A 16676-nucleotide genomic window follows, 5' to 3' on the forward strand; every position below is an offset into this window, starting at 1 on the left:
CATTGTCTGAAGTAAGATCTCTTCTCCCTGGATAAGTGAAGGCTCAAAGGGCCTCATAATAATATCCTAATACTTAAAGGGCACCTACAAACAGACTGTCTCTTCACAAGCAGCCACATAGAGAAGATAAGGAGCAATGGATTCAAGTTGAATGGGAGACATTTTAACTCGATGCAAAACAGACAAGTCTTACAGGGGGAACAATCATTTACTAAAATAGCCTCCCCAGGGACAAGGGAGAGTCCCCATTACTGGAGGTCTTCAAGATGCAACTGGACAGATAGTCTACATAATCATCTAGGTTCCCTTTTACATGAAAGGTTGAAACAGATCATCTTGGGAGTTCCCTTCCAAAGTGTGGTACTCTTCAATTGATGATTTATTAACCACTCTTGTTAGTTAAAGAGCTGTACCTATAACTGATTCATTCTTTAAGTATGACTCTGTGAGCATGTGCATGGGCATGTGTGTATACATGGGTGTGCTTTAGCAAACACTCCAGTGGAATCAACCTACAGGTCAGCTTGGCCTCTCATTCTAGCTCACTGAGCTTCATGGCTGCATTTTCAGCTGATTTGCCCAGTCTGGAACTATTTCAATTATGCAACTGTTCCCTGATTTTGAACACGGCAGTGCAATTAACAGTCAAAAGTGAGTTATGTACAGGAGAGGAGAACGGACATGTCTCTAATTCCTACTGGCCTGGCCCACACTTTCCTGTATCTCCATGTGCTTGGAAAACAAAGCCTGGCAAGACCTGCAAACTCTCAGGTTGTCAGGCTCTCCCAAAGTGGAGGCCTTTGACTCCTTAGTTCTGCACATGAGCTGGTTCACCCTGTGCACAAACACGTAAATCTGTAAGATGGCTAAGAAATAATTGTGCAAGTAGCTGAGGAGGGGCCAGAAAAACCATGCCCTGTATTGCCCGTGTAACTATGTCAAGAGAGGATCTACTCTCTAAATTGCTGTTACACTCTGATAGGAAAAAGAAGTTGGTTTTGGTAAGCCTTTCACTTTGTTGTAGCTGTTTATGCAGAAAATGGGATATACACTTTGGAAATTACATATTCTAGATAATATTACTGAATATTGCAGTAACAGTTCCATTAACTTCCATTTTTTTCATTTGTTTCTGCCAGAGTGGTTCCTATTGGATATATAAAGCTATCTTTTACCCATTATTTTTGTAATTAATAAGAAATTTATTTTACTTTATAATTCGACATGTCTGTTTTCTTTGTTTTTATAATAATGTATTTGTTCCTGAAGTTAACAGTGACGCAAATCTTCCAAAGTCTTTGTTTCCATAGTAACCATCTTACTTCAACAAAAAGAACCAAATCACATGCCAAATACAAGGCCCTGAAATGCTTTAAATTTCTCATTTAACTAATTAGAAAAACCCTGATAAAACAAAATTTCTTAATAGAGATAAAAGAGTAATAATGTCGACTTTGTTCTTTCCCTGTATGAATTTCAATTTCTTTTACAAGAGAAAAACATCCTGATCCTTATTTTATAGCTTATTCAATTTCCCTAAGATCAAATGCCTTTAATCAAATATGCACTAAGGGCTATGCTAGTTTTCCTGCTAAGTCCATGGGCTTTGAATGAGAGTCTTCAGAAGCCAGTAAAGCTAAGAAGGCCCCTCCCGTTATGGATACTAAATGCTGGTAAAATTTTTGTTGAGGCAGGTAATCTGGGTGCTCAAGATAACAATTATTACTTGTTTGTTAGAGTGGTATCAGCTATTTCTCAAACAATCTATACATGGTTACTGAAGACAGCAAAAGCAAAGATTCCTGAGTTTGACATAACAGAGGTATGTTGCCCTTGCCACAGTTCATTGACATGTGGTCAAAATCAAAACTTACTGATGAACATTCTCAATTCAGACTTCTAAAATTAGCCCCTTAGAAACATGTTACCAAAAAAACCACCAAAAAACCCAAATCAAAACAAAACCAAAAAAACTTCCAAAACCAAACAAAAAACCAAAACTGCCTTGCTGCTGAATATAACTTTGAAACTGCATGTCTGAAAAAAGAAGATTTCAATAGTTCTTGATAAGTTTGTCCAGACCTTTAAGGTTGTCCATTCTCATTATTAAATATGTGCTGTGGTATGTCTTCACTGTATGACACTAGCTGCTGGGTGCTTTTCAAAGTAAATAGAAGTCTGCTTTGTTTCATCTTGCAGACTTCCCTAAAGGTAACCTCAGAAATGTCTTAGGTACAGACAGAATTTGTACATCAAAAATGCTTTTGAGACTCAGGGTCAAACAACTAGCACAAAAATCAAATGTGAATGAAAGAAAGAAAAGGGAAATGAAAGAAAATTGAATCACAGTAAAAGCAGTGGATTTTACAACTTCGTGATTTTTCTTCAAGCAAACTCTGTATTTTGGAAAAACAGCTGCTAACCCTGACTACTGCAGAAAAGACCCCATGGAACCTGTGGACAAGGAGATGACATTGTGCTCTCACAGCAAAGGTGGCTGTTGCTGCCTTGAAGGTGTTTAAATGATGCAGAGGTAGCACAAAGGAGCTGTGAATTTCTATCCTTGAAGACAATGAAAATAGTCTCTAGGCAACCTGCCCTCCTTGTGAAAGGGGTTGCTGACTAGATAACTTCCAAAGATCTTTTTCAAACTAAATTATTTTCCAATCCTGTAACTAAGACACATATTTTTATAAATCATAAATATTACTGAAATTCTGAAAATCTATAGATAATTAGTTGAGCCATAAATAATTTTTATATAAAGAACTTAATAAAATATATTTTTAGAAGCTAAATAATATATGACTTATAGTACAAGTGAAAACGTTTTATACATTTACCTGCACTATTCAAAGTGTGTTGTAAACCATGAGTGAATAATATGGATACATAGTTTTTTCTATTACCTTCATTGAATCTACTCTTTGAGTTTTTATCTTCTGCACGATATCAAGCTTCAGTGAATACAATTTTTTTGGATAGTGTACAGCTACGAAAACATCACCTGGAATCTTTGAAGAAGAACAAGACTGTAATTTATTAAGGGATGTTTTCAGTTTTCAGTGCACTTGTGAGAGATAGAAAAACCAAGGCAGGAATTCCAAGGCATCTTCAGCCCTACCTATTTCATTTACTCTACTAAATGGAGAAATCTGATTTATTTTCCATCATTCATCATTGGCTGAGGTGTTTAACCAGAGGTGGAAGACCTGATACTCTTTTTTTCAGGACTTAGTCTGCCAGCACATGGCATCAGACAGTCGTGGTTCAGTGCTCCTGGGCTGAGCTAACGGGGGTGAAAGTTTCAAAGAGCTTTAAATTAAAAACCCATTAATGGAGAGGACAGATTCAGACTTGCTTTTAACTGCTATTAACATCTACTTGCTTGATATGAAAGCTGTAGGGCAAAGGGAAGATAAAGCCTTAAAATATGTGTGGATTGCTTTACAAAAAAGTACAAAAGAAATTAACATAATTTAGTCCTATACAGTGTTAGAAAACTGCAAAGACAGAACCACCTACATGAATTACAATGCTTATATAAAACTTCTCAGTTTTCCCTGAATAGCCTGGCTGCCCTGGTTTTCTCTCCCCCACTAAATTGTGCTTTATTTTTTTTCGCAGTCAAAAATGGTACATAGCTGAAGTGAAATCCTTAAATCTTTTGAGGGTATGCTGTATGGGTCTCCTAATTAGGACATCCTGTAGAAACACAATTTTAAAAAAGACTGGAGAAAGGGGAAAGAAATGCTACATCATACTTTTTACTGAAAAATACTCCAATTAAATAAAAACAAAAGCTAAAAATTGCACAGTCTTCATTTTTCTTTAGAGGTCTTGCATAAGGCTAAATGCATTTTCAGTTTAGACCCCCAGATTTTAAAAAAAATGGTGTCCTATTATGCATCAGAGCTGTAATTAGTCATTTTGATAATAACAATTGAGTTTATAATTTCACACCAGGCTGATCATCACTTGAAACCATTTATTTCAGCTCAGTACATCCCCTCTTAATTGGAATGTTTTGCTAGTGGTGTGTTCCCATTAAGATACAGTCTTGTCATTACAGCCATTAGGTTTGACCTCTCCCCTTGAATCCAGCCCAGGAAACAGCCATCCAGAATCCATGCATATGGATAGCTGGATACAGATACACTAACAGCTATGTCTTGCTCCTCTGGGAGTTATAGGTGAAATAAAAGAATTAGTATGCAAAATGTTGCAGTCTGTCTTGCATGGGATTCTGCAATTACTGTGGTCATACCTGGTCTTAGAAAGCAGAGAATTTATAATGTCTGCCTGCAGCAAGCTTTTAAAAGTAGTTTTGCTATACACAAAGGGCTAAATACTGCCATTAGTTGAATGTTAAGAATCAGATAATTTCGAGAGTTGTAGCTCAGTTCATAACTTATCCTCAACTATTTAGAGCATATTTCAGACTTTTTAAAGCTGTTACTCATATCAGCAGGGATTGTAGTTTCATCTGTGATTATGCGTATTTGATATTTCCCAATATTAGATCCTTATTCACATACTGCAATGTCAAACTTCAGTTATATCAGATTAAATTTTACAGTTGCAGTATTTATTTTCATTTTTACAGAAATGTCAGATATAACCACCAGCTAATTTCACCAAACAAGTTACAGAAAATATGCTGCCATCAATACTAAAAAGTTGTGCTCTGCTGCTTGAGTGCTTTGAAATCTGGATTTAAATTTGGCAGGAGATGTTTCTGTGCCAGGTGTATTCCTTTTCGCCTTTAGCTGCCAGTCTTTCCAAATTCAGACAGGATCTGAAAAAACTGTACACCACGGTTTTACAACTAAAAATTCTAAAGACTGACAACACTAGCTGAGCTCCAGAGTCCCAGCTGACCAGATGGGACGTGTATTATCATGGTACTGGTCAGGGCTACTCAAACTCACCTACAATATCTGTGTAATAACTTCTCCCACCTGATGACCTTAGGCAGGGTCATATTCCAGATCTAAAAGCAGAGTTTGTCTCTCCTGTGCCCCTAGTTCCCCTCCCTTGAGAACACACTTGTTAATGCAGAAAAGTTCAACTGAAAATTGAAATGAAACAAGCACTGTAAGTTAGAAACAGAGGAAGCAGTATGACAAATAAATGGAATAAGGTAGACTAGCAATAGATTAAAAAAATCTCCTGGTGAGGCTAGATTGGAAGGAGGTGCTGGGAAGAAATGGGGATGGATAACTGGAAAAGCAGAGTCAGCAGAGAGTCACAATGAAAAAGGGTGCTAAAACTGGGAGATGGGTGAGCTGGAAGCCTCTCTGGAAGTACAATCAGATGAGAGCCTGAAATGAGAGAGTAAAATAACGATGTAGATACTGGAAATGATAACTCCAGGAATGAAAAAGGGGTGGAGATGGTGGAAAGATAAGGTGATGGGAATAAGAAACAGCAGAAGAAGGACCAAGGAAAAGCCAGCATAGTGAGATGAGAATCTACAAATGATAGTTACTGTATTGGGTAAACAGCTGGGAAAATAAAGCCTTGCAGGGTAGAACCACTAGGGCAAGAGACCAGAGTCCTGAGCAGAACGGTGGTCTGTGGGATGGCAGGGGCTTACCGAATATAGTTGAGCATCCATGGAGGTCCAAGCAGTCTGGGAACCAAAGGAAAAGGTTCAGAATAAATACAGATGTAGAAGCAAGAAAATACTAATCTTGGGACATGGATGCTGAGCATGTACAACTGGAAAAGGATCTGAGCAGGCAGGGACACTGAGACTTTGTGTCAGGAAAGAGGAAGACCAAGTCTAAGGAAGGAAGATGGGAGTTAGAAATTAGACTCTCTGAGAGGAAAAGGCCTCTAGGTGAATAATTTAGCAGGTCTTTGTGTGGGTTTATTTTACAGAGAAAAAAGTCTGCACCAGAAAACTTTCTTATAAATCTCAAATGATCCCTATGATATCAGATATATTTTCCCATTTAGTAAAGCATTTCCATCTGCCAGCAGATGTATAATCATATATTACAACAGAATCACATAAATGAGACCAACAGAGACAACTGGTCTCTCTCTCACCAGAGAGTCTGGTTTTATTGTTTCTCACAAATATTTTTTGCAACCTTGGGAATACTTCTTACGTGCAAAATGTGAGAAGTAAAAACCAGAAATGGTCCAATGGTTGTCTTTGGAAATGCTGCTCTTTTGTAGGCACTTTAAGAGGTAAGCATCAAAGGATCTTTTTCTAAACTATCAACTTGTGATTTCTATGAGTTTTGCCACTGATTTGATTTATCCCTTCACTGTTTGTAAAGGAAACTGAAATAAAGCACTTGTTCTCCCAATCTAGCTTTTAATTAACAAAAAACTGCAATATTAATGTGATTTTTTGGGTTTTCATTTGTTAAGGATACCTCAGTGAAAGGATCAAGACTTTGATCTCTTTTGTAGGTGTTTTTTCCTTTTCTTTTCTGGCATTACCAATCAAAGAAGAAATTAAGGTGGTTTCATTTCCCATAATACAATCATTCAAAAAAAAATGTGTTTTCTCAATTTTATGGTTTAACCCCAGCTGTCTAAGTACCGCCAGCCATGTTGGACAGGAGCTCAAGGATCATGTGGTCCAAACTTTCCTGGCAAAAGCAGAGTCTAGACAAGATGGTCCAGCACCCTGACCTGCAGAGTCTTAAAACTGTCCAACACCGGGGAGTCCAACACCACTTCCCTGAGGAGATTATTCCATTCACTGATTGTGAAAAATTTTCCATTCATGTCTAATCAGAATCTCCCCAGTAGTAACTTGTACCCATTACTCCTCACTTTTCCATTGAACTGCTTGTAAAAAGAAGTCTCTATCCTCTTTGTAGTCACCTTTCAAATACTGAAACATGATGATAAGGTCTGCCCTAAGCCTTCTTTCCACAAGGCTAATCAAACCCACTTAGCTGGAGTGAAATCCTTAATTCTTTTGAGGATATACAGTATGGGTCTCCTAATTAGTACATCCAATAGAAACTCAATTTAAAAAAAGACTCGAGAAAGAGTAAAGAGAGTCCTTGTTTTACACTAAGCACTACTTAGCAACAACAAGTCATCAGCGTGTTACCAACATTATTCTCACACTAAATCCAAAATTTAGCACTGTACCAGCCTGACTCTGCCAGCTGGCTTTAGAGATATTTTCGTATTTAACACTTGTCATATGTAAAAGGTAGAATGTTCTCCTCCAAAACTTTTATTCAGTGCTAGCCATTTCTCTTACCCTGCTAGATATTGCTGCTTGTTCAAGGAATAAGTCATTGTCTGGAGGAGAAACTGTTTTTGAAAACAAAATTTGTATGCCTGACTTAACCCACACAGAGAAATCCCAGCAAATCCCAATTCTCTTGTGAAAAAAATACTTAAACATAACAAGTTTTACCACTTCTTTAAAAGATTCTGAGAATGGCATAATGCACTTGGCATAGTGAGCATGCTTTTAAAAGCAACAGGTTTACTATGTTATTTTCTTATTAGTCTTAAAGAAGAAACATTCCTGACTAGTAACACCCAGAAAAGAAAAAATGAAGAAATCATTATGAGAGCTTCATTATTCTGAGCACAGTCTGATAGAAAAAAACCTTGCAGAGCAAGTTTTTCACCTAAGTTGTTTCTTTACATTTATTCCCAGGAGCGATGTTTATTCTATGGCCTTTGCCACTTCATATCACTGAGTATTTCAGTTCTTTCATCCATAAAAGAAAAAGAAATATTGGCTGAACTCTCTTTCACGAGACAATGCAAAACTGGCCTCAGGGCAGTACCCAGAAGTACTGGGTACTGGGACTTGCTGGACTTTATGGGGTGGGAACAGGCACTACAAGTGTCCTGGCAGCCTTTACATGTGAGTTCTCCCCATTGAATGGGACTGGTTATATACAAGTAATAGGAACAACACTGAATGTGAAGAGTCCTGTAGTGTCTAATATGATACTGTCACTTTCTGGCTGCGATGGCAAAGCCAGTTTAAGAAATATGGCTTTTCCCTTCCCACCACTCTAATTCTGCTGGCACCACTCTGTGCAGCTACACTGTAAGCCAGGTGTGGGTTAAAGGAATAAGAATTATCCTTTAAGCATGTATAAGAGATCTAGTTTGCAACATCTCCACAGACACTCGTGGCAGAAAAACTGAGGAGTTGATAAGCTGTGACAGAGTGGGAAGAGTGAGGTGCTGAAGGGTCAGAAATTGCCAGGAGCTCTTCATGCCAAGGGGAGCATCTCGTGGAGTCACTACCAGGTAATCCTGACTCACTGAGTCCCTTCAGCACTTTAAAATACACTTACATACATCACTGTTTTCACTGATGTTGTGATATTAAAAGGAGAGAAATTTACTAACAAAAAATAAAAAGTCATCACCTGATACTACATATGATGATAAAAAAAAAAAAAGGGAGGGAATAGAGCAGTTGTAAAACTGTTGCCAGGTTTCAGGAAATCTCATGCCAAGGTGTGTGATCATATCTCTTTGGTCAAACATTATTCAATGTGCAAAACAGTCAGTCAGCTCCAGATGCAAATTAATGGTACTTACTCATTAAATCTGATAATTTAATTGCATTCTATTTACTTGTTTTGAACTGACATGATGATTTTTGCTATGAATGTCTTTCTTCCCTTCTATTTTAAAGTTAAGTATGTGGCCAAAAGGTTTGTTCTACTTCAAATTACAAAACAAATGCTCTCATTTTCTGACACCACTTATTTCACATGACAGCTGGGAATGTATTCATTATGGGATGAGTATATAATTTTGTTCAGGAAACTGAATTATGAATGCAGGTTTCCTTACCTGGCCTGCCATGGCACTACAGAGTGACACTGCCACAGTTCCTGAATTCTCAACAAGTTCTGGACTCCAGGGTGGGGTTAGTTCCTTGGTGAGAAAGAAATTAATGGATACAGATAGAGTTTTTGGCATCCTCGCATCTTTTATTTACGGTAGATGCAATTATAAAGAGAGGAATCAGATAGCAAAGTCAGTTTGTGGTATGTGTGGTATGTGACTCAAAGACTGGTTCTGAAATTCCAGAAAAGACTCCCTCAATATGAAAACCCACACTGTTTTTCAGAGTAGAGGAAGGACTCTGTTTAATCTCATTTCTCCAGACAGAGAAATACTCTTAGCTTTATCTCCCTTTTAAAAAAAAATTTGGCAGCTGGTGACTTAATTTCAAAAGTTATTAAAATAACTTCAGAACATGTCATTGTTAAAAGGGTCATTCTTGCTCTCACCCTTTCATCAGCACTACAGCATGTGGGGGCATATGGCCAAGTACATCAAAATATGAATCTTAGTGAAAGCAAATCCTTTTCCAAGGTGTGTGATTGCAACAGCCAGCACCAGTGAGGAGGTGGATAACAAACTATCATGAAGCAAGTAGTGAAACAGAACCATCTTTCCTATTAATGAGGTCTCAAATTACCTGAAATTACTCACAAAACTTCTCTAAGTGACAATTTCCTCAGAAGTTTCTAGCGCCCACACTATTTTCTTTAGGCTTATGACTCTTGAAAGTCTTGCAGCCCCTATGAAAATTAAGCAATTTTTACTTAGAAATATTAATGTTTAGTTTTACCAGTTGCCTTGGATTTGAAGGACACATATCCAAGGCATGGATTAAACAACTAAAAAACCCAACCAAAAACTAAAAGCCCATTGGAAGAAGTAAAGGATAAGTTAAATTCCAGGTACTCAAAAGTATTTTATTTGCATGGTATTATAGTTCACTTATTTTTCTGGATAAGCAAACTATGGCTGTAGAAAGGTGAGTATCCTCAGAACACCTCTCTCTTGAAGTACTGGGTCATTCAGAAAAATTCAGAAACTACAGAAATATTTTGAACAGCTACTCCCTGGAAAAAAATGGTTCCATCTAACTGTGTAGAGTTGTACTGGTAAAAGAGGGAAGAGGAGGGAGTGAAAAAGTAGGTTTTATAGCATTCTAGAGGGAAATAATATACTGTGGATAGTGAAAAAAACCCTTGTTTCCAACAAGGCTTCATTTAAATTCAACCTTCTCTCTAACTTTGACCTGACTGCCTGTAATACCTCCATGCAGCTATCTTCCACATCTACAATAGTTGCAAACTGAATGTCTTTAAAGAAACAGAGACAGAAGTCCTAAATATAATGAAGTCCTACAAATTTCATTAAAATTTCTTGCTGAATAGGGGAGTGAGAGCTCTGTTACTGAAGCTTTTGAGGAGAAAAACCATGGTGTGACCTGAGCTGACTCAGGGCCTGCTGAAGCATCTGTGTACCCTGGACACATCCCCTGTGCTGCCCAGCTGGCAGCCTATGCAAAGGAAGAGGTATTGAGGACATCCACAGGTTTTCAAGAAAGCACAGCGAGGAAGGAAAACTGAACCCATGAGAAGAAACTGGATTTATTCAGAGCAGTAATCAAGGAAAAAGTGCTCTATGTGTAGCTTTGTTGGCCCTGCTGCCCATACAGCTGACTTTGTAATGCACTTGCCATTTTTCCAAAGACTCCAGCCTGGAGTGGGGCTGAGTTATGAACATCAGGAAAGGAGCTAACCTCTGGCCACAGGAGAAGTAAAAGCAAAGAATAAATTATTGTCTAAATTCCTGAGCATCACGTGCTCCGAAGGCAGAGAGTGTGGTATTGAGCCCAGCTGGAAAGTGCTACAGTAAATACTGGTTGTATCCCAAAAATACTGCAGGGTGCCACTATAAATAATGGCATAGTACACCAAAATAGACAAGATACTGTATGCTATGCATTGTTACAAGGCATACTACATTGCAATATTGCAATATGCTACTGCAGTATCACTAACTGCAACAGGGTAAATAAAAGCACAGTTTATGGCCTGGAAAGGATTACAGAGAAGTATTACAGTGAATGCAGCTTTACATTTTTAGCACATTTTTGTATTAGCACAGTTTCACAATCATATTTGCAATATTTGTGTGCCTGACAAATTTGGGAAACTAGTCTGTTAGTGACAAAGGTCTAAATTATCAAAACAATGTATTTAGATCTACGATTGGCACATTTCTGCTAAGCACTTTTAAAGAAGGTTCACAAAAACTGTTCTATCCTAGACAGGTGTTCTTTAGCTAAGTCCTTTAAAGCATAATGCCAAGCTCTCAGTGAATTTATCAAATCTTGGTAGGGAGACTGCCATTTGTGATGATAGTGCCCAGTTTTACATTGCAGGTGGGAAAGAGCCTTTTTGTCACCTCTTGGAATGGTTCAGAGGACTTAGGCTGGGATTCATCAAGCTGGGTAAGCATGTGCTCACTCTTAAATTCCTTCATAATTGTAAGGACTGTTGCTCAGCACCAGGAATCCATCTGAACTACACCACTCTACAACATGCAAAAAAAAAAAAAAAAAAAAAAGCATAGAAAGTAAATAAATAGACACGTAATCAATAATATACTAATTATCAACACATAAGAAAGGACCAAACACTAAATTTTGAGCCTGCTAATGCCTCTATCCTTCTTCAGTGTATGAGACATTTATCTGTAAATAAAATGTCACTAGTGAATAACTGTGAAATTAAAAGAAATTTATAGTAATTAAAAGCAGAGTTGAGCACTGAAATATTCCCTCCAGGGACACTTATTCGAATAATGCCTTTTTAAAATGTTCAAGAATTTAGGCTAAAACATAAATAGTGATAGTTATCCATGGCTCACAGATGACTAATTGATTACTGATGAGTGATAGTTGGTTAAAATTAAACTAATTTATAAACTTTATATATAAATATTAGAGCGCATGCTTTTAAAACTATAATTCATGATTAGAGAACTGTTCCAAATGTTTATAAGCCAAAAAATTGTGAAACTAACATTTAGAATTTTTCCCTGAAGCTTTTAATACTTACTATATTGCTATATGGTGGGTCCAAAGCTGAAATTAGTTATTAGTTTTGAAATACCTGTGATTAACCTGTGCTTGATATGAAAATGAAGTGACATACGGCATTCTTTCCTCTGTCTCCTGCTACAGAGTGGTAGAGAGTGGAGAGTGGACTTCTCCATAGGAGAAGTCAGCTCTGCTAGATGCTGTATGAATACAAGGCAAAAATGTAGTCTTGCCCCAAAAGTAGCTAACCATTTCATGCAAAGAGCCTAGTATTAAAAGATGAAAAACGGATCCCATCTTTTATTAAAATTATTTTTAAATTTCTTGACATATGACATTCTGAAGAAGTAAAAATTCATCCTTCACGGCTTTGGAAGCGCTGTCTTTGAGCCTCAAGTGACCTGGCCCTTAAATATGGAGCATTTTTCTAGGTGAGAGGATTAAATATGAAAAATGGATATTTATTTAGAAAATGGCATCACTGAGACAATGACAAGAGCAAGAGAGAAGCAGCATCAAAGTATAACTGTATAGGCTGTTCAAAGAAACCCTGGGAAGATGAAACTCAGTGAATATCAAAACAGAAAGATACTAAAGTGATGGCAAAGTAACAAGGCTGAATCAATACCTGGGATACACAATTTTGACAGTAGTACCTTGGACAATGAGGAAAAAACGAGCTGAGAATCAAATTCATGAGGAGGCAAAAGTAGGAGCCTATATGGGGAATGACCAGTGTATAGACAAGCAAAAACTTGAGCATGTGAGCACCTGTGTGAGAAAATTAAAGGCTAAAGATATGAGAAATATCAGCCTGTCTGAAAATATTGTTTTAGATAAACACATACATATTCATACATAGGTATATAAAAATACATCTACTTGCACATGTCTGTATATATATACACATACACACACAGACACTTGTCAGTGTCAGGTCAAAAACAAAAATATCTTGACAAAATGGAAAAACTTCTGTGAATGCCCCATTCTATGGATGTCCCACCCTTGCAAGTGTCCAAGGTCAGGTTGGACAGGGTCCTGAGCAACCTGATCTAACTGGGAGGAATCCCTGCCTATGGTGGGGTCAGAGGGTCAGAGGGTCAAACTCAAGCCCTCTTGTGATTCCATGAATACAGATTGTTCAACCCATGTGACTGCCTGTTTTTCTGCAGATTGAAGTAATTTTTATTTTTGTTTCAAGCTGTGTTTGTTTCCCCCAGTTCTTTTGCCTTCAGACCTTGTTCCTGACTGATCTCAACTACAATAAGTGAGAGCCAAGCATGCTGATGAGAAGCAGAGCCTGACTGCATAGGATGGTGAGATATGACTCTCAGAGAGAAATGTCAAACCTCCCAAATGTCAGTAAAGGTCATAGTATCAAAAAATTTAAAAATTAGTTTCTTATATGCACATTCTCTGAGGGGAAGTCTTAAAGAGTAGTAGACAGATGGGGGCAAGGAAAAAGTTGTCAGTGTTGAGGAAGGAAACTCACATGGTTTAAAGAACAAAAGAAAGCGTGGGAGCAAAGGGAGGCAAGTGAGTATGAGAGAAACCACAGTTGGGTGAATATATTCCAGCAAAAAATGGATGAAGATTGTAGAGCTTTATAAGAATGATGGTAAAAAGGTAACTGAATTAACTGAATACACTGGTCAGAAACTTCATGAGATAAGCAAAAAGTAGGCTACAGCTTTTACATTTTCTATTGGGCTCCAAGATGACTCTTTTAACACAGCTACACAGAACTATGCCTTCTTTCCTGAATTGCAGAGCAATTTTTTATCATGTATGAATATATTAGTGAGAGATCCATGTTCCACCTGTGATTTCAATGTTTATAAATAGTTATAGATTGAGCACATAGTGCACAGAACATATACTTCAACTTTGACATCCCATATTACTGATTTGAACAAGTTTCCTTCAATGTCAATTAACAGTCCACCTGTAACAGGAGCATGCCATTCCAATCATAGCCTTTCACAAAATCCCCCCTTATATATAGGTTCACTTACAGAAACAGCTGTGAAATTCCAACACGGAGTTCTCCCTAATCACTACTGAAGAATACAAAGGCTAATTTGATTCCCCTTTTCTCTTTCTCTCAAGAAATTTCTGGCTTTCTGCATAAATTTTATTAAAAATGGACCACACCTGGAGAAAAAAAAAAAAAAAGTAATACCAGCATACAAAAAAACCCCAGCAATAGAAAGTTCATGTTCAAATTTCTAGTTGTCCCTGCTTCCAGTCCTATACAGGATCCTATCACCTTGATATCTATAGATGTCTGCAATAACAGTTCTGTAAAGACAGATAAGGTTCACCTTTGGACTCTTTTCTATGTAGCACAGATTGGAATGCATTAATTGAGAAAAAAATCAACTAAAAAACCACGAGTTGTCTCTATATGAAAGTCTACACTGGAATGGAAATTGAATCTTTGTGACCTAATACTGAGTTTAAGTGGCAGGAGATTGAGTTACTGGTCTGAAACGATCAAAAACTGCTGAAGTGAATTGCAGCATAAAAGTGGATCTGTGCCCAGACATTAGACTATACTTAATGTAAAGGTTTTGGGCAGTTTTTTGGGGTTTTTTTGCTTTTTTTTTTTTTTTTTTTCAGGCTGAAGAATGGAATAATAGAAGATAATTAATTGAACATTAAGAGAAAGCATGGCAGAATAGTATCCAATTTTATTTTACTCAGTCTTAGATTTGTTTTAAATAAGGTAATTAATAATGAATTCTTCATATAATATCAATAATAACTGTTTCCAATGCTTATCTCATGTTCTCTATGAAAATAAAAGAATACAAAATCACTATCATTATCTTCTGATGTTTTTGGCTCTTGATCAAAGATAAACCTAATCTGCTCTGCCTGTGCCCTATACTGAGATTTTGTATTGGGAGTTGCATTCATCATTTGTAAAGTTTCAGGTTGCTCTTTTTGTTCTAGTAAGGCATAATTCTTTGTCAAACTTCTAAGATATTTCTATCTAATATAATTTCAAAGAAAACATTTGTTTAGCTTCTCTCTTTGAAATAAACACTGAAGCCTTTGGAATAAAATAGGTGATCCAAATCTGAAACCTAGACAGGAATTCAGAATATTTTTTTTTCATTTACTTGAGGCAGCATTATTTACTAGCTAGAATATGAGCACAATACTTGTATTTGACAGAAGAAAAAGCCCCTGGGCCATCTCAAGGTTTGGCAATGACTGTGAATGAGACAAACACAATGCTTTCTGTTCTTGCTTTAAACCATGGGTACAGTCACAAAAACTGTGGGAGTAGATATGGTTTTGAAGTTCTTCAAGGAGAGAGCACAATAGAAGTAATGAAAGAACGTTTGTGGTGGTTCTGCAGTGTCACGTTGCTTTCGCTTCACACTGTGGTTTTCTTTCAAGTCCCAACAAAGCTCTTCTCTCATGCTGCCTAAGTTCTGCTAGCACCTTAATTTAAAAGTTTAGATAGAGAATCTAGCTTTAAACGTTCAGAAAAAAAAAGCCAAGAAATCATGGCTGTAGTGTCATAATATTCAAAGTAATTTTAATTCTCCAAAATCTCCAAGAGTAATGCTAACCCAGTGAGTGAAAGAGTTGATTTTCAGGTACAATCCACAAAGCAGTACAAAACCTGTATGATCTCTGTGACTTCTGCTGCAAGTTTTGAAGGTGGCTTACAGGAATAAATAGTCACAGCTGGAAGTAACAGGCTACAACTCTGGTTTTCAGGTTGTTTATAAATTTGAGATATGCTACACTCCTACTTTGCAAGGATAACTTGTAAGACACAAAAGTACTACCTGTAATACCATAAAGGGATCCTGGTCCAGACTATTATTAAGACTCAATTTTTTTTTTTAATTTAAACTTAGGATACCAAGAAATTTAAGCAATGAAAAAATAGACTCTTCTCTTTTCCATTTTTCACATGAATCTGTCCTTAATGCACCTCTCTACTTAAAAGAGTATGTTCTTTTCTTTCTAACATGCATAAGTAGGTTTGTCATGAGGAGGAAAGTATGCCAAAGAGAAAGGCATGCTTTCACTTTGTTGTTTCTTGTACTGTGGTAAAAAGTGCTGGTTGGAGACATTCCTGGAAAATACAATTGTTTAACAATTTGGTTTAGTGCTTTGAAATGGCAGCCCATAAATCCTCATGTGAGTAATCCTTATTCCTGCAAGCAGTACAGCTGGACAGAGAAACAGATCACTATTTACCATATATATCCATTACATGGGGCTGATAAACTATTTTGTTTTTAACTGTTCATGCCTCTTCCTTCTTAAAGGCTTTGACATAACATGTTCAGTCTTTAAAAATTTCATTCTAAATGGCACCACAAAATGCAGGATAACTTTTATTTGCAAGCAACATGCATTGACCTGCAGTGATCTCTTCCAGGTAGGGGTCCCATCACAGTTGTCCCACCTAGTGGAACCTAAGCATACTGAAGGGTCAGGTTATCCATAAGTGCTGAAAAAACAACTTCCCATTATCCCTAGCCTAGGCCAACAAACAGATGAATATCACAAATTATCCAGTGCATGTATGAAAGAAGTTCATTTTTTGAACATATAACTTTTTTTCATGATGTCTTGAATTAACTTTAATCCTGATAGTTTTCACACTGTACAAGTGCAGTATAAAATTATATGTGAATGAATCATGAACTTATTAAAATAAATACTGCAATTAAACATCTATCTTTAGGAGTCTCACAGCAGAGATCTTCTACATTACAGAATGATGTTCACAGAATCAGAGTGGTTTGAAGGGACCTTGTTCCATCCTCACTGC

At 37.1% G+C, this 16676-nt stretch overlaps 1 protein-coding gene across 10 annotated transcripts in view; it reads right to left on the reverse strand.

The window, feature by feature from the left end:
- Positions 1 to 16676, reverse strand: part of MID1 (midline 1) — a 180415-nt gene that overhangs the window by 62970 nt on the left and 100769 nt on the right. The window lies entirely within an intron of this gene.

The sequence above is a fragment of the Sturnus vulgaris genome, chromosome 2 (assembly GCF_052056855.1).
Source record: "Sturnus vulgaris isolate bStuVul1 chromosome 2, bStuVul1.hap1, whole genome shotgun sequence".
Taxonomy (NCBI): Eukaryota; Metazoa; Chordata; class Aves; order Passeriformes; family Sturnidae; genus Sturnus; species Sturnus vulgaris.